The sequence below is a fragment of the Ptychodera flava genome, chromosome 12 (assembly GCF_041260155.1).
Source record: "Ptychodera flava strain L36383 chromosome 12, AS_Pfla_20210202, whole genome shotgun sequence".
NCBI classification, from domain to species: domain Eukaryota; kingdom Metazoa; phylum Hemichordata; class Enteropneusta; family Ptychoderidae; genus Ptychodera; species Ptychodera flava.
The window spans coordinates 25243553-25268333 of NC_091939.1; the positions used below are offsets into that span (position 1 = coordinate 25243553).

Consider the following 24781-nt stretch of genomic DNA (forward strand, 5'->3'; position numbering starts at 1 on the left):
TCTGATAAGTTGAAGTCGCGGTTTGACGGGACGGCCCAGCGTCATCGCTGCAAGTGAGTAACTGCTGTGTTTGTTATTTTGGCGAGGTCTGCGAGGAGCGACAACCCGTACTGCTACCTCTACGTTCCCGATCCAATCCGAGGAACAAACGGTACCATAAACAAAACTATTGACCAAACAAACTTAATCCGATTGTACAAACATAATAGCAGCACCGATACGTCAAGTTACCGGGGGTGTTTATTAGAGGCGCACCCCTGTCGACCCAGCTGACAGCGAGACCGGACATCTCCGCCGATGTCGCTTCGAAGCGCCTCGTTAAGGCGGCGTTGAAACTTTACCGACTGCGAACTGGCCAAAAGGAGACAAGAAAGTTGCCGATCACTTCTAACAAAGCAGATCAGAATTGTCGGGGGAGAAATCCTTGTGGATTTTACCAGCAAGAATTAAAATTGGTAAGTGAAGAAAGTTTTGAAGTGGTTAAAATTAGTTTCGTATCGATCCTTGCTTGACTTAGTTGAATGTGACTTGCTCTTGACACACTTTCACAGTTTGTACACAAGAATATAATTTCTTAAACGCGTTGCAGAACTCGAGACCTGACAGCCAGACTAATAAAGGCGGAATTTGTTTATTATTTGCGACGTTGAATACTCGACAACAAGCTTGATGCCGCCATGTACAACTTTGAACTATCGTGGGCGACGTCGGTTTTTGCCAAAGTTCCTCCACCTCGTTTCACGCTTGTGTCGTCTGAATACATTTCTTGTGTGTGTACCTTGTTATCGCCCGTGCCTGAACTTAAAGTATGAAGAGACGAGTTCGTATACACCAGTCGTGGGGCGTCGGAGATGCGCGACTTCGGCGTCGATATTGTCGCAATCGTCTTGGTTTTCAGGGAGTACAAACCACGACAAATGGTGGTTTTACCGTTTACAACAGATTCTTTGAGCACGACAAAGGTCCGACACTATCGATGATAAATTAAAACCACTGCACAGTTAGTTGTGTATAAGCACTTAAAACATGGATATCAGTAATGGAAGAAAGATCAGTTCAAGCCATTTTTTTGCTCAAAACGGTCCAGAAAATAACCTGCCTCGCGCGGAATAAAAATGTGATGCATTCATTGACTGTTCGGCTCATGTTGACAAATGCTGAATCTGTACAATCCACGCGAACATGCTTCAATGCTAGAGAGCGTGAGTGTCAAGTGGTACTGAGAGAAGTGGACCGATGGTGTATTTCAAACAAACGTTAAAACTTGCACCGTTGTGTGATTTTAATACGACATCTCCCGGTCATTCTCTGCAATTTTAAGTTTATATATATTCTAATCTAAATGCGCTCATTTTATCTTATCGCAAAGCAATTTGTGGAGACCTTGCCATTTGACTGCGTACTACACTAACAGCCCGAAGCGAGCGTCAGGTTTCTTTCTGCCGGCATTGTATCGCGACGACTTAGTAAAATTGTGAACGACGCGAGTGTCAAGAATTTTCAGTTGTAACGATTGACCTCTAGGGTGTGATTGCGCCATTTTTCATTCGTTACCTGCTGATTGAATTTGTAATAGTTCCAAAACGAGTTTGCGCTAGCTGTTTGCCTTTCCCGCAAAATGACTGTATGACGTCACCCGTGAAGTCGCCTAACGCGTAAAGTCGTAAAACGTGCCTTTTATGATCTTTAGTTATGCAATCAAGAATAAAAAAATCACGTAAAAGCGCTCCCCGTCTATTCAGGCTTGCTGACAAATTTCAATTCCAACTTTGAACATTGAACTGGAAAATGAAATAATTCAGCGCGCTGGCCGACATTACCAAAGTCCCGGCCCCTACATGTACTTCAACGATGTGCAGTTCTCAGAGGAGAGCTCATTAGCTGATCAAATTTGTTAAGAGGTCAGATAATTCGCATTCCTCGTGGTAATGAGGACTGTTTTTTAAAACAACTTGTTTTATATATACATAACACACTACTAATGTTAAGTAATGAATGGTTAATAGTCTTTCCTAGGTGAAATTACCCTAATTTGTTAAAGGTTAACGCACTTATGCCATGAATGTCACAAGTTCGTATTAAAGCGCCTCCCGACATTTAGTGTTTTGAAGATCATGGTTTTTCTCTCCGTGGTCGTGAGAATCTGATTTTTACTTAAATACTGACATGACATCATCTGTGTTTGGATAAATAATCTCGCGATGAATGTGGCTTTTGCAGAGAAGTGAAATGTACACACATTAAAGGGATGTAGTCGTCGGAACTGCGCTCAAAGGTCGTATGGGACCCATACGAGCCATGGCAACAATGTATCCAAGGCACAATGGTGATTGATGACAGTTAAAACATGTCTGTCATAATCTATCATCGTATAATATAAATGTTGCAGCCAAGATGATGAGGAGCATCCTGATATCATAATCGTGCACGAAATATATTGTTTGTAAACAAGAAACTCGCACAGGCGCAGTTCCGACGACTATATCCCTTTAAGGAGTGCATAATTAAAAGACTCGTACCAGAAACGACATACATGACGTTCCTTGGAAGAGGACATTACTCTGTACTATATTATTTCGATTATCGCTCGAAAATTCGCACAAACTGTGTGTCACGGTTTCACCATGGTAACCGTGTACTTACATACCATCAAAAATATTGTTACTGCTATTGACGTTGTTTCCTTTTAATCAACATTTTCAGCAGTTTAAATCTTCCACCGATTATTGCAGCAATTTATGCGTTTGGGAGCTAAAATCACGATTTCAGTATCGGATTTTCACAATTCATATTTTCGTTATGGGGAGGGGGAGGGGAGAGGATTGGGAGGTGAAACGTAATGAGTTTCGTTTGCCATGCGCATGTGCATTTTAATTACCCCGCCCCTAATTCCATCGTCGTGTTTGCGCACTTCTTAAGTGTCGTTTATAGGGAGGGGGGTTGTGGTCAAACGCAGTGAGTTTTTTTGTACAAGTCGCGTGTTTTGATATTCCACGATCCCATACACTCGTTTTTATCATAGCAACCATGAGCATCGCAAGAAAGAAGGAGTTTCGACGTTTTCTCGTAGAAATGTGTGGCACACACAATTGTGTTGAGATTGCTTAAAAGACATCTTAACGGGAAACCAACATCCTCTTTATCTGTCTAAAATATGCTCCAGCCTGGCCCAGCTATCCCAATTATTTCCCATTTAATAGGGTCCGTGCAACGTATTTCAGTTGGCCCATCCGCCTGCTGTACAGGAAACCGAACTGTTCAGGGTAGTATGCCCCTCGAAAGTGAAAGACTTGAACTTTTACTCAGATTTTCCTCAATGAATCTTTCAACCGTTCACCGTGGTCACCTGCAAATTTTGATACTAGAGAAACAAGTTACCATAGATTAAGCGATATTTGAAATTCAAAATGGCCGCCATCCAAGTGTTAACTCTATGGAGAAATTTTTTTTTAATTTTCAAAAAAACTCAGACAGTGAACGTTTTTCTTATTCAAAGTGCTTCAAAATGAGCCCCTATAAGTGGTAGACCAGAAAAGAATTGGAAAAGTTTGAGAGTCGAAATATCTGTCTCCGAGGCACCTTCTACATTAAGATGACAGCACAGAATATTAAAAACCAGGTCAACAAAGTCATTTTGTTGACGTATTCACCAAACGAGTCATAGTCAAGTTCATCGTCCGACATTTTTGCCCTCTCCGATAGGTCGGTGGTGAGGGTTTGCGAGGCTGTCACTGCACACTGCATCTCGAACAACGATGCTGTTTAAATTTGAAACTCAGTCCTGTCCATCACGTCATGTCAAGCAAAGTACCACGGAATACCAGACAATAGAAAAAAACCCAGACGGTTTACTAACAAGCTGAAACAAATCTGTTCCCGGGGCCAGACAATGCGCTTCTAATGACCCTCGTCCAACAACCTGAATATTTTGTCCTCTCAACACAACATCGATTTACATGTTGTGTGCGTTTGATTGATATGTGTACTTCAGCCGTCAGGCAGTTGCAAAAAAGGGGACAACGACTGATGAGTCGACGAGAGAAAAATAGTTCGAGGTCGCAGCAAAAAGGAAACTGTTGGCAACTGTTTGGATTAGTTTTTGCGCTGCGCTGTTGGTTGACTATCGTACCGTTCTAATGCAGCAATTACTGATAAACCTAGAACGACAGAATCATGTTGTGAAATTCACAGCTGAAATTGGTCGACACTTAATCCTGTCCCGGATACCTGGCGTTTTTTACTTTATTTTTAATTTTTGCGAAATAGTATTTTAAAGAGGAGGACGCAATCGTGCCATTTCTCGCTTTTTGCCATTGTAGCTTTATCTTATCATTTGTCCCAATTTCCGTGACGTACCACGACTTAGTGTCGCAGTCCTCGTCAAGGTATGAACAAACACTACACAGGCATCTTCCCATTGTCACCAAAACCAATTCAAGTCCGGACTTCGAATTCAGTCAATAACGGTGTAACCGAGAAATGCGCAGATATTGATGATGTTGGACTCTTCGAACAAGCACTCGGAATTACCAACTTGATCACATCGTGGTCGATACAGACTCGGAGATCAAAATACACTGCGAAAATCATCAAATGGTATATATTGACAACCTCTAGACCTTTAAACGAACATTTGACCAACGCAGACGGAGTATATTTTTTTTCGTCTGTTCGAGTGGGTTTTATCAACACTCACGTGCACTCACGAGGTTCTGATATTGCTTTGTCCTTGACATTCCTGACACGGTCTAAATAACCCATTCGAGTGATCGTTGAACTTTGTAAATAATTAGAGCAAGAGACCCACTTTTGATCAGTATTGGAGGAGCTCAGACCACCTCTGTGGACGCGACTATACAGCTTAAATCTATAAAAAGGGGGCTTCTGACATAGCCGCTGGCACGGACTTATTTTGGAGCCAACTTTGATCTCAGAAAAGATGAACAAAGATTGGAGTTGGAGAGAGAGAGAGAGAGAGAGAGAGAGAGAGAGAGAGAGAGAGAGAGAGAGAGAGAGAGAGAGGAGAAGAGAGAGAGAGAGAGAGAGAGAGAGAGAGAGACTAGCCTAGAATCCTATTCCGTCCGCTTGCCTCCGTACCTCCCGTCGGACGGAGGTACGGAGGCAAGCGGACGGAATAGGATTCTAGGCTAGAGAGAGAGAGAGACAGACAGACAGACAGACAGAGACAGAGACCTGCATGTAGGACAGGAATTGCTGGGAAAACCCAGACTCGATGCTTTTCAAAAACAAGTATTCACAGGACTTAATCCTAAAAAGGGGTGGAAAAATAAGGAAACCCGGCGTTAAGGGAAAAAAACTTTGGAACATAGTACTGACAATTTGGAAGCAGTACTCATTCCATGCCAACTCAAAACAAAACTCTCAAAGTTTGGGGATGGATATCTTGATCCTGACTCGACAACTTCATTTCAAAACTGAGTGGTCGTTGCTGTAATGCCGTGGTCTCCAATCCGTGGAATTTGCGACGGCACTTGTATACATTACTAATCATCATTTCCGATCCAGTGTTTTCCTTCTCCGAACGAAAGAATCAACAAGGATTTTTAACTCCGTCTTTCTCCTCCAGTGTGTCCCTTATCCGTATATAAGCAAGCATATTCCGCTGTGCATGTTTTGACCTCAATCTTCGAAGCCCTGCGACGTAAATAAATATCAAATAGGGATAGCCTTTAGCCCGCAATCGCATGTCTGAAAAAATACGAACAGTGGGTGGTATATAATCATCATAAATTAGAAGGAAAAGTTGTGGAAATATTTATCACTATTGTTATTTTCGTTGCCGTTGTCAGTGTCCAAATATGAACGCCCTCGGCCGCAACTGCTAGTACGCGGGTCCTTTGTACTTTTACGGATAAGGTCGGAGTCTGAGGAATAGGTATTTTCCATGTTAAAATTTGCCAGGTGCTCACCGAACAACAATGTGGACAGGGGACAGGTAGATGTATATCATGATATTGTAACAACATAATCACAAATTCTTTCAGAGCCTGAAGTGCAGCTTAATTTGTTTCCGGTCACTTTGTCAGTTTCTTATAGTCACTCAGTTGTCAGGCTCCAAGCACGGTGTCGGTAGTTTCGAGTATGCAGCCAGCAAGTGGTTGCTGTACTTGCATAGTGCATGGTTTCGTTTCGTTTTGTTTTCTCTATACAATCAGTAAATGAAATGTATTGCCTCCCAGTAAAGTTTAACCCCCTCACAACCATGGTTTTGCACAAACCCATCGACATCAATGGTGATTGTGGACTTGTCTTATCAGGGAATTGGAACTTTATAACCCTAGGAGTACGTCAGTGTCCAATAATTGTCCGAAATCTTTACTTTTGCATATATCCATTGATGAGAATGCTTTCCAGGTATTCTTTTCATTCATTAATACTGGCAGGTCCTACTTGTCGTGAAACGGGATTTGTTATAACCTTACTTTCACCTCACCCATATGGATCAAGAAAAATATTTGGGATTAAATGTGTGATTAATATCGACTTCATATCTAGAAATCCATTTCCGGCTGAGATGATAATCTGACAATTATTTACTCCATCTGACCAGTTTGACTCGTTGGTACACTGTACACTGTCCCAAAATAGAGTTATGTCATACTTTACAGCGGGAAATAGAGATCACAAAATTTACGGACCTCCGAATCATATTTGATGTGCCACTATTGTTAAAATGATCTCTATAACAGTATATGCAGGAGACGAGGAGAACCAGCACGAGTTGACTTCGTTTTGAAACATACGGTGTAATACTCAATAATCAACCGATTTGGAATTCAACCATTATTGCAGCCAATTTTGTGAGTAAAGAAAGGTCTGGTTAGAAACGCGCGAGGATAATTGAAGGATCAAAGTCGCCATCCTTTGCCGATTAACATTATACTTTCGCTTCTCGCCTCCATGTTATCGCCAAGCTGTCTTCAAATAAATTTTCTTGAGCGGTGGCACTCTTTATATAAACGCTCCTGGCTAAAATCCAACCGAACATCTGTTGCCTGTGATAAGTGCCTATATTTTGACGAGTTCGGCATTATCAGCTTATCAGCAATCGTAGGACATGTAAGGGTTTAGCGAAAAAGAAAACATAAATACGAGTAATCCGTGTTCAAATTGCTTTTCAGTGCAAGATAAACTGTTATAATTGTAAGTTTGTTTTTTCACGTTGTCCCACTACTCAGGCCTTCCTCTGTGATGCCGCAACGGAGGTGTTTTATAATCTTAAAGCTAAATTCCAGTAAAACAACTGGTTGCTAATAACCTAGGATATCATCAAAGGCTCTTTACTCGCGATGTTAAATCCCTGCCCAGCCCTTATGGTACAACTTCTCGTATTAACCCTCTGACTGCTGTAAATTTTCCCATCAAAATTTTACTGCGACATTTTACCATTCTTTTATGAATATTTCCGAAATTTTTTGACAATTTAGACCAGATGGACATTATGGTTTATTGGCTACACGTTTTTATCAAAATTTTGGCAAAACTCTGAGAAAAAATAAATGACTGCGGTATATTTTATAAAAGTGAGAAAAATTGACGTTCGCGCTCAAAGGGTTAAAATGTATTCTCACGATTTCTTGGCGATTCTTTCTCAAATCAGCATTTCCACCATTAGTTTTTGGAAAACTCTGTTCCTTTCCTTGGCAGGCAACTACTGAAAGGAGCGCAGTGGACAGTATGATTCGGTTTTTCTCGCCAGGTTCCCGATGGAAGGGACAAAAACATACAGGAAGGAGAGGGCGGTTTGGAGGTTATTTTTATTGGGGAAGGGAAGCGGGCAGCTTTTCTGGTACGGAGTGGAGAGAGGGGAACACAGATTGGCAGAGGACATTTTCCAAATCGTGTGGCAGGCGCGAAAATCTTTCACTTTCCGTGCCAAATTGTTACCTCTGTCACAAACACATTGCGCATGAAGGTGTAAAACACCCCCTTGTTAAAATTTCTTAAAACGAGGCAGAATTGCTGCTCATGTCTCTTTAATAGAACTTTGCTGTCTCAGATTGTATGAAGAACCGGATACAAACAAAAATCAGTGCACGTACCGATTTTATGTTCGGCTGCCATGAATGATGATTTGAACACTTGTTTATTTTCGTTTCAAATTAATGAGTTATCTGTGTTCAGCCAAAAGTTTGTATCACCAGTCATTGACAACACTTGCCTTCTTGAAGAATCAGATGTATAACAAAAACACTCCATTATTTTGCACACATCGGAAAACACTTGTTTGATATACTGTTGTTTACTTTTCCCTGACAAGCAGATGGTAATATGACAATTGTAATCTTTTACTTGAAATGTTTTAAACGATAAATATTGCAAAGGAAGAGAAAAATTATGCTTAAGGTTTAAAAGCAACATTAAATAACTTAAAATGTCGTACCAAAAATGTCAAATGAAAACAACCAAGACACCAGTAAAAATATCTTAACATCTGGTCAAATCAAAATATTTCCGTGTTTAAGAAGGACACATAAAATAGGCAATTTGATAAATATGGTACGCACACAACGTGGAGAGCGCTGGTAAATCAGGAAGACAAACATGAGTCGACGCTGTGGCATAAATTCCTGGTGATGTCAGATGTTTCAAACAGACTGAGCGCTTCCTTCTCACACGCGTGGCACCTGCACTTCTGTGAGTCATAACCGGAAACGCTCGAATTTTAAAGTAAATTTTCGACAATTTTGTCTAACTTTGTTCGAAAATGTCTGTCCCATATTTCTCATTTAGAGCAAAGATAAGCAGCTTTAATCACCGGTAAGGCGACTCATTTGTTAACGATACTATACAACTTTCATCCGTCAAATAATCCAAGTACCCTCTATTAATGACTTGGATTTCAGATTCGCCCGACAGTCCCATACACTCTTGCTGAATACATGCTTCAAGAGTTGAAGACATTTATAGACTGCACGACGTTCATCCGAAATGTCCAAGGAGACAAACATGCACAGTTCGAGATTCAATCACATTTTCTGGCACACACACATGCATTGGGCGTATACCTTTTCCAAACAGCACGACTTCACAGCTCGGTGGAGTTTCACCAACCAAGCCGCTCACGGTTAGGGAGTTGCCGCACAACGTAGCATGAATGACGAAGATATAAAGCCACGGGTTCATTGGTTTTCAACACAAGTACAAATTAATGAAATACTTTTGCAGCGTTGAATTCAAGAAATATAGCTGCTTGGGTTTAATCTACGACGCATCCGGTGGAAATGATGGCAATTTTTTACTGTGCCGATCTTTGATTTGGCACAACAAGTGGAAAAACAATTCCCCCTGCATTTACTAATAAACCGTCAAAGGCTCGCCTTCACCGGCCCTAGCTGTCACAGCGTGCCGAAATTTACGCAACCTTAAAACAACAATGTACGGATGAAATCTCAGACTAGGCCAAAGATGGGCCATGATTTATCAACGTAGTGGTCCCCGGGTCCCCTCGTCTCCTGTGAGCTTCGCCCGGCTTCTATGCTTAGCAGCGGAAACCACAGCAAATCAAATAGGAGGAGAGAGACATACGGTTTACACATAGTCCAGTAATTGCCGGTCCACCAGCCATTGGAAAAGCAAATAGCGCAGGTTGTTAAATCGGCATCAATGAGGGTGTTGACTCTCGGCAGACTTTTTGAGCAAAAAAAAAAAAAAAAAAAAAAAAAAAAAAAAAAAAAAAAAAAAAAAAAAAAAAAAAAAAGGAGCCCTGGTCGTAAACGTCAGGCCGGAGAGAGATCCCAAGTAAGGAAGCCTGAACAACATCATATTTGAACAAAGTCAAGTCGAACTATAAAAATAACATGAAGGCGAAAACCAAACAGCAATATCTTAATGGGAGAAATCCAATCAAGTGAAAAGAAATTGTAAAAATACACAAATATTAGCACAATGGAGACGGTGACCAAATAAAACTTGGACTCTAAACATAAGCGTGGCTAGAGAACAAACAAAAAACCCAGCTGGTGACGTCACGAAATCAAGTGTAACTATATAAAGCAAATATTCCTGTTGAATGGAAAACAAACAAGCCAGATGCGCTGTTTTCATATTTTGTTCCGAAAATGCAAACATTGAGAGGGTGTGATCATGATGGCACGGCTTCGTCCACGTGACTTCGACTTTAGAACGGGAACGTCCGGTATCGTGTCGAATGTTGATCGGTTTTGCATGCGGATTGCAATGAAATATATTGGCGACATTACATGCTCAATGACCTGAGGGGAATTGCCTGAAAAACGCTTGATAGGGCTGCGTTTCCATGAATCGAAGTACATATGAAATCAATCTGCTTCTTCCACAATGGCGGTTCAGATTGACCTCTCATTTGTAGAGCACTCGCAGTTGGTAATCACTACAAACTTTCCATCACCACCACACATTCTGATTTACACATTTCGTGTCATCTTCTGACACAGCCGAAAAAACGACCACCCTCTTCTCGGGCCCGGGGAAGGCCTCAGGATTTTGTTTACGATCCAAAATTCGTTGATTACGACGTCCCTGCTACCACATCGTTCTAGGCTTTTGTGCGTGCTCTGAACGGTTAACAGCGTCTGGTCTACAGGTCTCGTTCCGCAGACACTTAAATACGACAAGATATATGCAATATCTGCAATATCGGTGAAGGTCGGGAAAGTGCCTTGCCCTATGTAGAAACAATGGGCTGAAATGAGAGTGAACCATCAGATATCTTCAGAAGATGGAGCTAGGCATACTGATTTTGTAATGAAAGATCTTGTTAATCAGACTTTACAATGAAATTTATTTGTCAATGTTTCTTGAAAAGGCCGCTAGGATGTTCTATCGCCTCTGTATTTGAAGGATTTTGTGTCTTCTTATTTTCTTTTTACTTCTTACAAACTTTGGTTTAAACTACCGTTACTTTCCAGTCATTTTAACCTACTTCATTTGGGAGGGTGGTGTCTTTTTTTAGACAAAAGTTCTCAAAATCACCTCCCCTCACCATCCCGGTTTTCATCGTTCTGCAAAATTGGACCTTTGCTGATGGCAACATTTCTCATGACACACGCCCCATTTCTCAAAACACACATTTACGCCAACCGGTCAAAAAGCATACCTATGGCATGGTTTGCTGTGTAAAGACGAATATGGAACAAAACTCACATTAAATCTTTAGATATTTATAATGCCCTGCATTCGAAACCACGTCCTTTTAGGCTTTCATCATTCAGTACCCTTACAGTAACTGTCCTGCTCAAAGGACGATGAATTAGAAGATAATATGCTGGAAACCCCTGCTTAAGAATTGGATTCACCACTAGTTTGTCTTTGTGTCACCAGTTTTGTACAACTTTCCCTTCTTGTTCACTTTGATATCGGGCACAATCAACTTGACCTCCACTAAATATTTGTCAAGCTCAAATACTTCTTATAAATTTTTAAACTGGCGCTCTTCATAGGGGTTATTCCGATTGTTTGATCTATATACTATGACAAACCCTTCCGTGTCTCTCTGGTGTATTTGTTTAGACAGCACTTTATTTCTGACAGTAGTGTGTCAACGTATGTATGTATGTATGTATGTATGTATGTATGTATGTATGTATGTATGTATGTATGTATGTATGTATGTATGTATGTATGTATGTATGTATGTATGTATGTATGTACCATATGTGGCAAACCCGTAGTTTAGGTGGTAATGGCGTTGTTGTTTGATTTAGAAAAAAGTTGCAGTGATTCCGTTTTTAGCTCCCATAGCCATATGTATATATGGCAATGGAAGCTATTCTTATAGGCTAGGAAAATGTCTGTATGTATGTATGTCTGTATGTCTGTATGTCTGTATGTCTGTATGTCTGTGTGTCTGTATGTCTGTATGTCTGTATGTCTGTCCGTCAACATCAAAAACTCCAAAACCGCTGTACATTTCATCTTGATATTTGGTGTGTACATGGATGATGGGCTGTAGATGAGATTTTGTTCAAATGAAGTTGTCATTGCCAATAATATGCAAATTAAGTGAAAAAATGTAAAAACAGTCAAAATTGAAAATCCCAATAACCACTGAGCAGATTACATGAAAAATTAGCATGTAAGTACTTTGGGCTGACATGAAATGATTGTGCGCATCTTGGGTCAGTATCTTGGACTTGCTATTTTTCATGAAATTTTTTGTAATTTTCTCCCATTTTTGGTCAAAAAATCTCCTGCTCTGAAACCACCAGTCCGATTGATTTGAAACTTATAATGGAAGTGCATAGGAGTGACCTTTCCCAAATTTGGGCAAATCGTGGTGAAATTTGCATATTTGTAGTTTACACGTCCATAGACTCCCATGTATAAGGCAGATCTCCATAGACTCCCATGTATAAGGCCACAAAAAATAAAAATTTAGTTTCTCATCGTATTCATATTGCAAAAAGGATGCAGTGACACAATTTTTAGTCCCCACGGATGAAGTCCAGTGAGCTTATAGATTGGGTCATGTCCGTCCGTTCGTCCATCCGTGAGTCCATCCGTTCAAGCAGATATCTCGGATATTTTGACAAAATGTCATGTGACCTTGATGACCATTGATCTCAAATATACATATTTGTCCATAACTCAGTAACCACAAGGGCTACCACCCTTCATATATGGTATGATGGGACAGCTTATGACGCCACATATTGTACCTCATTAATTATGCACATATCTAATTTTGAGCGAGCCAATAGAGCTAGAGGTCTGATTTTTGGTATATAGGGATAACTTAGCAAAACAATTTTTTTGACAAAATGTCACGTGACCTCGGTGACCTTTGACCTCAAATATACATATTTGTCCATAACTCAGTAACCACAAGTGCTACAGCCTTCATGTATGGTATGATGGGACACCTTATGACCCCACATATTGTACCTCATTAATTATGCGCATATCTAATTTTGAGCGAGCCAATAGAGCTAGAGGTCTGATTAGTCCCCACGGACACCGTCCGGGGGGACTTATAAGTTTGGTCATGTCCGTGCGTGTGTGCGTCCGTGCGTGCGTGTGTGCGTCCGTCCGTCCGTTCACGCAGATATCTCAGAGATGCAAGAAGCGATTTCATTCAAACTTGGTACAAGGATTACTTCATATGTCATACAGATGCACATCGATTTGTTTTGTGATACGATCCAATATGGCCGCCAGGCGGCCATTTTATTACGATTTTTTCATGTACAGAGCCATAACTCAGACATGTTTCAACCGATTTTATTCAAAGTTGGTACAAGGACATTGACCAATGTCATAGATATGCACGTCATTTTGTTTTGTGATACGATCCAATATGGCCGCCAGGCGGCCATTTTATTACGAGTTTTTCATGTACAGAGCCAGATCTCAGACATGTTGCAACCGATTTTATTCAAAGTTGGTACAAGGACATTGACCAATGTCATAGATATGCACATCAATTTGTTTTGTGATACAATCCAATATGGCCGCCAGGCGGCCATTTTATTACGATTTTTTCATGTACAGAGTCATAACTCAGACATGTTTCAACCGATTTTATCAAACGTTGGTACAAGGACATTGACCAATGTCATAGATATGCATGTCGATTTTTTTCGTGATACGATCCAATATGGCCGCCAGGCGGCCATTTTATTACAATATTTTCATATACAGTGCCATAACTCAGACATGTTTTAACCGATTTTATTCAAAGTTGGTACAAGGACATTGACCAATGTCATAGATATGCATGTCAATTTGTTTTGTGATAAAATCCAATATGGCTGCTGTGTGGCCATTTTATTACGATTTTTTCATATGCAGAGGCATAACTCAGGCATATCTCAACCGATTTTATTCAAAGTTGGTACAAGGACATTGATCTATGTCTTACATATGTACGTCAATTTGTTATGTGATACGATCCAATATGGCTGCCTAGCAGCCATTTTATTACGATATTTTCATGTACAGAGCAATAACTCAGACATGTTTCAACGGATTTTATTCAAAGTTGGTACAAGGAGATTGACTAATGTCATACATATGTATGTCAATTTGTTATGTGATACGATCCAATATGGCTGCCTTGCGGCCATTTTATTACGATTTTTTCCTGTCGAGGGCCATAATACTCTAAGGCATATCTTAACCGATTTTATTCAAAGTTGGTACAAGGACATTAACCTTTGTCATACATATGTATGTCAATTTGTTTCTTAATATGATCCAATATGGCTGCATGGCAGCCATTTTGTTACAATTTTTTCGTGTCCTTAGCCAAAACTTGGGCATGTCTCAATTAATGAAGAGGACTCTATCCTCTTAGGACATGTAATCAAAGTACCCATTAACAAGTGGGGACTGTGTCATCAACGATGACTTGTTTTTGGTATATAGGGATAACTTAGCAAAACAATTTTTTTGACAAAATGTCACGTGACCTCGGTGACCTTTGACATCAAATATTAATATTTGTCCATAACTCAGTACCCACAAGTGCTACACCCTTCATGTTTGGTATGATTGGACACCTTATGATGCCACATACTGTACCTCAATAATTATGCGCATATCTCATTCTGAGCGAGCCAATAGAGCTGGATGTCTGATTTTTGGTATATAGGGATAACTATAGGAGATAAATTTTTTGACTAAATGTCATGTGACCTCGATGACCTTTTACCTAAAATATATGTTTATGTCAATAAATAAGTAACCACAAGTGCTATGTCCTTTGTATTTAGTAGGATGGGAGACCTTATGACAACACACGCTTTATCTTATATCTAAATATGGCAAATCTGTCACTCAGATGATGAAAGACAGTATTCCCGACTTTGACTCAGAACAGTAATTTAGCAGATAGCTGAATTACCGTACAATAACTTTGTCACACTAGTTCAATCTTGACGGGTGTAGCATGCTAGCAGGGTACGCTTACCCATTCCGGACACCTGGTACCACCTCTTATATAGTGGTTCAAGATTGTACTACCGATTTTGTCAGTGATCTTATGTTTCTTTGTGTGTTTGTTTTTACTGTTTATTGGACCTGGTAATTTATTTGCCTTGAATGATAATGATTGCTGGAATCGATTTGATGTCATATTACCTCATTAATTATGTACACATCTAATTCTGGGCAAGCGAGTAGAGCTAGAGATCTGATTTTTTGGCATATAGGGATTAATTAGGAATATAATTTTTTTTTTCAAAATGTCATGTGACCTCGATGACCTTTGACCTTGATTATACATATATATATGCATATCTCAGTAACCACAAGTTCTATACCCTCCAATTTTGATAGGATATTAGACCTTAAGATGTCACATCTTGTACCTCATTTATAATGCACATATGTATTTCTTGGCTGGCCAATACTGCTAGAGGTCTGATCTTTTTTCCCGATTTAGAACCAGCTAGGCTAAGGCGACTGATGCCGTATGTTGTGGGTTCGAATCCGATTGAAAACTATCCGTATTTTCTACCCTGGGTTGGTAACACTGCTGGTGGACAGAATTGTCCCCGAGGTTATCGTTCGCCTAGTTAAAGCGATGAAATTCGTTTCTTCGCTTCGATAAAGTGTGTATGTGCGATGTATGATAGTGAGCATGCGTGCGTGAGTGCTTCACGAACTCTACAACGTGTTGAGCGGTCTCAGTCAGAAAAATGTAACAACTTAGCCGGCTATTGAACCACTCTTTTTTGGGAGTGGAGATTTAGCCGAGTGGTTCTGTCTGTGGCCTCTCAGCTAGGCGACTGATGCCGTATGTTGTGGGTTCGAATCCGATTGAAAACTATCCGTATTAGACATGCCTCATGTGTTTCAAATTGGGAAAAACGACATAGACCTATGTGCCCATAGACTGCCCCATCAAGACTAATACTCCTATTACAAGTGGGGACTATGTCATTGTAAATGACTTGTTGATTTAATGGTTGTATCACAGTATTCGATATATCTAATTCTGTATTTTTTCCATTTTATATTCTGAATAATTACATTAAACATATTTCACTGTCTCCAGTACATTTCATTTAAGTATTTTCACTTCATGCACTTTATCCCTTTCACACATGTTCAAATATCTGACCAGAGAACAAACACTAAATAGTCCAGGATGGGAGCTACAGTGTCATTGACGCTATTTTTTTCTGTAGTGATACGTCCGAGCCCGCTTCTAATGAAAACTTTAACACCCCCTCCACGACAATACACGCTCTTTCCTGTGATGTCTCCTCCACCAAAAAGCTGCCCCTTTGTTATAGATGGCCGGTCCCTTAATTCCTGTTTCAAACAACATTCAAGGCATGCAATACCCTTCGTTTACCAGTCCTACAAAATAAGTTTCTGTTTAAATATTCCCTTATCACCGCTAATTATTTTATTCTCTAAGCTACTGATGAAAGGTAAAAACGACAGTTTTGATCAGCAATATTAACTCAACGTGTAACAAGAAATGTTCTTCATATGATAGTCTGGAAAAACACTGCAGCAATATAATTGCACTGATTGGTACGCGTGGTAATAATTTAACAAAAAATAAATACTGCGAATTTGAATAAAGTGGCAGGTGCGATGTTTGTATCAGCCGCATCCCTTTGATGTTTTTGGATGTTTGAATAATAATCTGTCGCTTGCTATCAATATCAACAAGGAAGTTGCAAGTCGTGACATAGGGTTTAATATTTACTGCAGTTTTGAGATCACTGATAATTATTTTGAATAACTGATAAGGGCATTCTCAAAACTGAGGAAACGGAGCTTGAGTGGACGAAAGGGAACTGTTCTCAGAAATTCATAGTTTATGGAGGCAATGAGTTCGCCCGGTAACGGATGCTTTGTCGAATGCGTAACGAAATCGTGACGGAGGTGACCGTACCGACGAAACAAAAGAGTGTCTTGTTTGAACAAACAGAAAAGCGACTCTCTGAGACAAGCCGAGAGACATCATCGGCGATATCCGCAGCGACATAAGAATGTGTTTAAATTCATATGTAGTGTCCGGGAATTTTCATTCATACATATAGCTGTGTCCATAGACCTGTGACATGCATATGTGATAATGTGCCATTGGACCCCAGTATAACCAAGTTAAGCCATAATTCGGTGAGGAATTAGGCCACTCAAGAAGTGGATTGTGTTTCATGACCTCGCCTACTCATCACACTGACTTGAAATTACACTAAAACCACAAAGCGAACATCTAAAGTCTTGTAGAGGCGTGACAAAGAGCGCGGTTTGGAATTTAGAAACGGACATGTGCGATAGGAGAAATAACCGTACACCCTACCCCCAAATCAGGAAAAAGTGAACAGGTTATTTTCGAATTCACGAGATCATTAACCCACCATAGTGGCGGCGCCAGGTTGTCCAATTATCCCTTGTAATTTATGAATTTAAAGACACGATGCAGGTGCATGAATTACGCGGATATACTTGACTTATAACCCAAGCCGCATCTCTTGAGCCACGACGGAGTCCGCATTGGCAGTACATCCGTTCGTTGTGTCCGTTGGATCATAACCTGTACTGGCCCGTGTTTTTTATTTTGGAGCTTTTGCAGGTGCGTTAAGTTTTTACAGAGCTGTTTCTGAACCTAACTTTTACAGCGCCCTGCAAAAGTCGCGAGCGTTACTGAGAGCACCACACAGGAGCGTAGAGGTTGACAATCCTTGTACCGTCAGTCCCTCCCTCAAGCAAGGTGGGCGACGGTGGACATTGTGCCCAGCACTTGAAGATGAAGACTGTACCCTATAGGACAAGGATTAATGCTGCCTGTACCGAAACTGAAGCAAAGTTGGTTATCAGGACCCTTGGAAAACATATCAATGACGATGGAAACAACATGTTAGACCGGTACAGATATCACATCCTGCTGTTCAAGTGATCGAAAGGTCAAACAAAGCTATCTATCCATCTACGACGCTATTTACTGGCAATATATCTTTTAGCAGTAAGATTTTACATTTTGTACTGTGGGCATGGTAATTGCATATACTGGCCCTTTTTCATGCAATTTTAGACTCTACGTTTTTCGAAATCATCAAGGCACATTGCACAATAGTTCGATGTGTTTCACCGGGATCAATCGACGTACAGTCAACATCTATAGGCTGAACTCACGCAAGGAAGTAGGAAATACTTTGAGGGTGACATAGCTGTGCGTGACTTTTAAAACAAGCGTGATCGACCCAAGGCATTTTATTGCAGTATTTATATCAGTCGAAATCAATGCACAGGCAGGCTTTTTATTCATCGCTTATAGATATAAACTGAAAGGTACGGTTGGCTTGTGTAAAAAATTGGATTGATTACTTTTCACATGAGAAGTTGCGAAGCAACAGATAACTCTATATAGGGTTTACACAACTATAAAGGAATGACGCAACGATTTTCTCTCTATCGGTAACATACATTATGTGTAAATTTTGTAATTAAGCGCCATATAAGGCGATGGTGTGCGAGTAATCTGTGACCTGCGATCACATTTAAGGTAGAACGCGCCTTGGGGACAGATATTCGGGCTCTCAAACTTTTACAATTCTTTTCTGATCTACATCTTGTGGGGGTTCATTTTAAAGCTCTTGGTGTAAGGAAACTTTTAACCGTCTTAGTTTTTCGAAAATCGAAAATCTTGTTTTTCTCCATAGAATTAACATTACAGGAATAGCGGCCATTTTGAATTTCAAATATCGGTAAATCTTGGGTAATTTGTGTCTCCAGTTCCAAAATTTGCACGGTGCCCCCGAATTTTTATTCTGGATTTTGAAAGAGAATTGTAGAAAAATTCCTTAAGGAAAGTTAGAGCAAAAGTTTAAAAACTTTTCATTTTAGAGGCGCGTTGTACCTTAATTGTTAAAATACGAGTGATCGAACAGTGAAATAAATAGTCTATGCTAAAGATTTTTAACGAGTGCGTATCGCCCGCAGATTTGACCTTTCACCCCTCCCCGCCCCATTCTGCAGCGTTTAGCCTTTCAAATTTATCTCAGTCAATTTTGCCCGTTGTCTGAGGTTTGATTAATGGTTTATATATTACATGTATCTGCAGGCCTCGTGCTGTCGCACCGATGACCATCATCATTTCCTCACAGTTCGCTGTAAACTCACCCGCGCACAAAAATGAGTTATTATAAAGAGTACCCCACCAAATGCCAGAAATCGCTGACACTTTCGAAAGTAGCTTTCACTAAAGTCCGATGAGATCGTCACACCTTTGACTGCGAGAGGGCGGGAGAGGTGCCCAGGCAACAGCCTGAGACCGGCCGTCATTCGGCAGTTGGTGTGAACCGTGGCTTCTATTTTCATATTTGAGGGGATTGAACTGAAAACCAAACGATCACCGATGTTAAATATAGATAACCTTACTTCAATGGTGATCTTTCAATTAAATTTAATCCGATAAATAGAAGAGATTAGTCGCTCAAATTAAATTAACAATCGGAGAAATTATCATTGATAAGAGTCGATAACTTCACGTGCCGAGAAGAGTTATGATCAAAGTGCAATTGTCACGTTTGTTAGCTTGAACGAGGACACAGACAAATTGAAAGACTGTCTTTCTATTTGTCTGTGACGAGAAGAGATACGAAGTAAAACTAGTTCATCGACGTTTCAACAAGTCCCAGCCCCAGTGAGTCCCAGTGAGTTCATCGGTGCTTGATTGACAAATAACATTTATGGGGTCACCACTGCAAATATTTTATCACTTTTAAAACTTTTGAGAAAGGCCGTGAAAGTTGAAGTTCACGATGTTAAAGCAATAAACCGAACCTAGAAGTATATCTACTGCTTGGATGAAAATTCACATTACAACCTGTATAGTCCATCGGCAGTGACGGTTCTTTCATCCTCCGTGAAGTACAACTAGTTGCTATGTATGGAAATTATGCAATCAAAAACTCGGCAAAGATTTCGCCAGAGACATTGTTTGAATCATAAGGTGCGCTCCGGATTTGAGCTAACTTTAATGACATTGTCTTCTAATACGAAGATTTAGTATTACTGTCACAGGGTCAATGTTTATCTCAGTGTGCCTGTCTGTCTGTCAGTCCAAGCGTCCATCGTATGTATGTATGTATGTATGTATGTATGTATGTATGTATGTATGTATGTATGTATGTATGTATGTATGTATGTATGTATGTATGTATGTATGTATGTATGTATGTACGTACGTACGTACGTACGTCCGTACGTACGTACGTACGTACGTACGTATGTATGTATGTATGTATGTATGTATGTATGTATGTATGTATGTATGTATGTATGTATGTATGTATGTATGTATGTATGTAGGTAGGTAGGCAGGTAGGTAGGCAGGTAGGTAGGTATTTAGGTAGGTAGGTATTTAGGTAGGTAGGAAGGTAGGTAGGTAGGTAGGTAAGTAGGTAGGTATGTAGGTATGTATCTCTGTATTATCTACTCATCATCTGACCGCATTTTTGTCCATCAGTCTGTCCTATCTAGCTGTCTGTCCATCTATCTACCTATCTATCTATCTATCTATCTATCTATCTATCTATCTATCTATCTATCTATCTCTATCCATCCATCCATCCATATATCTATCTATCTATCCATCTATCTATCTATCCATCTATCCATCCATCCATCCATCCATCCATCCATCCATCCATCCATCCATCTATATATCTATCTGTCTGTCTATCTCTATCTGTCTGTCTCTCCGTCTGTCTGTCTATCTATCTATCTATCTATCTATCTATCTATCTATCTATCTATCTATCTATCTGTCTATCTATCTATCTATCTATCTATCTATCTATCTATCTATTCGTCTCCCCATCCAGCCATTCTTCTCTCTGCCTATTCAACCACTGTACTCCTACCCGTCTGATTTCCTTTACCCCGTTGGTCTCATGATTCATCAAGTCACCACCGTTATTGTCTAAACACCAAATGCCCGATTTATAGGTAATGTATGGCGACAGTTACCACTCTACAACAGTCCCGATCGATATATGTACGTCCTGTATTCCGATAAAAAAGATTGTATACGCGGAGTTTATCTGAAAATGTTTTGAGGACCATGTGTTGCCATAGTTGATAACTGCTGATAGCTCCTTATCAAAATTCGACCTTTGACCCAACACGCTTGACGAGAAATAAATCTGCCGGCGACATTTATGAACGATGTTCCCGTGTCGTGTTGCCATTTGAGTCTAAATATAAATAATAAAACCACATCAAGCACTCGATATGTTTGTAGAGTGTGTGAGATAGTCTTTTGACACGCTGGGGGGTCCGATGGGCATGTTTTAGCGGATAGACTAACTCTCCAGCAGACTCGATGGTTTGTATACAATTCTGGTTGCTTGTTTGAGAACGGGTATGTGGGTCGCTTGTCTTCGAATCATTAATTGCAGGTGTTCAATGTCACCTTGTCTTGGTCTAACTGTCGCCAGACTGAAATGTGAAGGCAAATAAAACCCATGGTAAACCTTTTCAAAGAAGAGATAAAAAATATTTTCTCTGACCTGGCTCAAAAAATAGGACGAGAACATGAGTATCTTCATCAACGCCTTTGTGAATGAAGCAAAACAGAAAAAGGTGTTAAATGTATGTGATAATTTGGAAAATGCGAAATATAGTCGCAGGTCGGTCAAGGTGCCGGAAACCCACATTTTTGTCAGCCAAGTGATTATGGCCTGTCAATCTTCATGTGATTTTGAAAACATCTTATTCATTTTTTGTCGTCGGTGGTGATGGCTGTTTTCTCTTTGAGATCACGAGTACAGCAGAGCCACGGTCGTATATGACATGATTCAGTGACACGTGATTCCATCAGGTCACGGCCATTGGCCTCCTATCGTCCGGTAATGACTGCTTGTTGGAACAATATACACCTTCTGTAAGATGATATTCCAGTATTTTATCGAATTATTTTGTAGTGAAGTGGATTTTGATCCTGATTACATTCGCACCATCTATCTATCTATCTATCTATCTATCTATCTATCTATCTATCTATCTATCTATCTATCTATCTATCTATCTATCTATCTATCTATCTATCTATCTACTATCTATCTATCTATCTATCTATCCATCCATCCATCTATCTATCTATCTATCTGTCTATCTATCTATCTATCTATCTATCGAAGTATAAAACTGTATACTTCGATATATATATATATATATATATATATATATATATATATATATATATATATATATATATATATATATATATATATATATATATACAATCTGCTCGAAACCATCACACTTCTGAGTATTAAAACATTAGAAGGAAAGTATATAAGTTTGCCGCTTAATTCTTGTGTCACATGACATGAATATTAATTACTGACCTACTTTGACCTAGTTAAACGAGCATGGAATGTCGTGATTTCTGCATTTCTGTATTTTTCTGGATTTTAGAAAATGACTCAAAGTATTCAATATTAAATTTTCGAATCTTGAATTCAAAACAACTCGTTCCGAGAAATTTGACGAAGAAAATTATGGTAGGAATATTGCCTATCTAGTTCATCGCATCAATGTGATCTGATGGTAGGTGTAGAACGCACCAGGGAATGCAATGCTATTCTGATCCTGGGGAGAACTCATCAAGTTGAAGAATCATGAATTGGTAGGATGATTTAATTTTTCCGAGGAGCTTTTTGAAGGTGTGGATTAATGGTATACTTATCATATTTTTTTTTACAAAACCCATCGACAAAATCTCACAAGTTACTCCCGACAAACGAGTTTTGCTCACAACGTCATCATTTTGATCCATTCGCTCTGAACTCGCCAACCTTCGGGTTTCTCCGTACAGTGGCCTGCTATGACGTCATGTGCGGCCATCTTGAAGAATAATTAGCGGATGCGTACGTCATCAGATGGGCTTAGAAAGATGATCTGGCCACGTGACAGAAGGGCCCAGCTTCCCCTGCAAGTCAGTAACCTGACGCAAAATGTGTCGATCATATTTCAGGATGCCTTCCCTGGTTAATCAATCATTCTTCACCGTGAGAAGATCGGAAAGCGCTTGAACTTGCTCAAACGACAAACGCAGTCAGCAAATTCATAATAAATTCACTCGCAAATATCAAAACCCTTAACTTTACATGGGGAACAACCACAACAACCTACTAGTTAGCTTTACTGTAATCAGTGGAAGGGGAATTCACTAAGTGTACATCTCTACTATGGATTAAAACTAATCAAAACCTCTATGACTGTAACCGTCATTTTTATGACTATGTCATTTTTGTAATGCGTGTAAACTACAGGTTTCTCGTCCGTGGCCTTGCGCGGGTTGATATACCCAGTATTCAGCTTGACAATACATCCAGTACATAGAAATGATATTGTCGGTAAATTAGTTCATGTCCGGACAGAAATGTAATACGACAGGGCATGGTTATACACGTGTACAGGTTGCTGTGTCAGGCCAAGTACGTGATATTTTCCACATTCTTTCGGGAGCAGAAAACGGTACTAACGGGGGGGGGGGGGGGCAAAACGAACAGTTACGTGGAATTTTAATCCTGCAAATCCGTCCTTTGTTGTATCTGTAAACTTGTACAGCTAATCCATTGTAGTCCTCGTTGGCAGGCTTCAAAGGAAAACAGGTGAACTAGATGGCAGCTACGATTGTTTCTAGAAACGAGAGTACGCAATAAAATTGATGGGAAATTCATGACTCAACAACACAATTACCACGATGTTCAGAGTGGGATCACGGAGCACTAAACGGCAATTTTTCACATTTCTTTTACGAATTGTGTTCTCGGATACAGAGATGAAATCGTTTCTAGAAATACGAATTAGTTGTCACTGAAATGGTGCATGGCATCCCCGTGAGGCTTTTCAACGACGATCACCGAAAGGTAGCGCATATGTACCATGTGCGAGGTGTGTGGCTGTGGGAATGAATGGTAGCACCGCGCGCACCCACCTGTCGAGTATTGCAGCCATCGGGCCGCAGTAGGTGTGCACGTTTCCGAATATCGTACGACACACTGTCCGGGTTCTGAGGAGATACACTTACTGTGAAAATGCGATTTACGAGGGTGCCAACCTGAAAAAGAAATAAAAGGTTGTTGGAAAGTAAGAATGCCAGTTTTTCCGAATTACATAGAGTACTTGTTCTGGGGCTATATAATCTACTGACTTTGACAATGGTCGGACTTGATTGTTCTCGCCTCCCAAGGTCATCGTTTGCAGCTCAGCTCTTGACGTGAACGCAGCGATAATAACCTTGCAACATTATTATGTGCTCTCGGCCTGACCTTTTATCATAAAACAAAAACTTGAGAGTAAAGTGTCACATTTTATTTACACTATCGGTTTATCTCATCTTGTCGAATGAATAAAACTCGTAAATCTGATTTTTATCCTCGTACCATAATTCAGCGCGTCCGTCAATGTCTGTCAATATGCTACGTGCGTCGCGCGCCGTGAATTTTTCCTTCTAAATTGAATTTCGCAGGAATTGGTACGGGCAAAATTAATAAAAATTGGTCGTTTTTACTGTCGCTCAGAGATCAACTTATCATGAATAAATGGAAAAATCTTAGTTTATGGGCTTTGTATAAAACGAGCATCAAAGACGGGAGTGCGTCAGCCAGATCCGCACTCTATTTCGCTGTTTGTAATACTTATAACTTCTAATTTTAACACAACGACATGGACGTGACTTGTCGTTTCATTGTAAGTTGCGAGGTTTAGTCGTTCATGACCATTCTCCATTAAACTTCCTCTTTCTGAAAATCCCTGAATGATGTAAAAGCAATAAAAGTCTTCCTTTTGTAAAACAATGAAC

General features: G+C 40.0%; 1 protein-coding gene across 1 annotated transcript in view; it reads left to right on the top strand.

Annotated features, from left to right (window-relative positions):
- The first annotated feature begins 245 nt into the window (after positions 1-245).
- LOC139145495 (sodium-dependent dopamine transporter-like) overlaps positions 246-24781 on the top strand; it is a 68318-nt gene continuing 43782 nt past the window's right edge. The window contains exon 1 of the mRNA XM_070716704.1: positions 246-455. The gene's annotated coding sequence lies outside the window, so the exon portion shown is untranslated. The remainder of the gene's footprint in view (positions 456-24781) is intronic.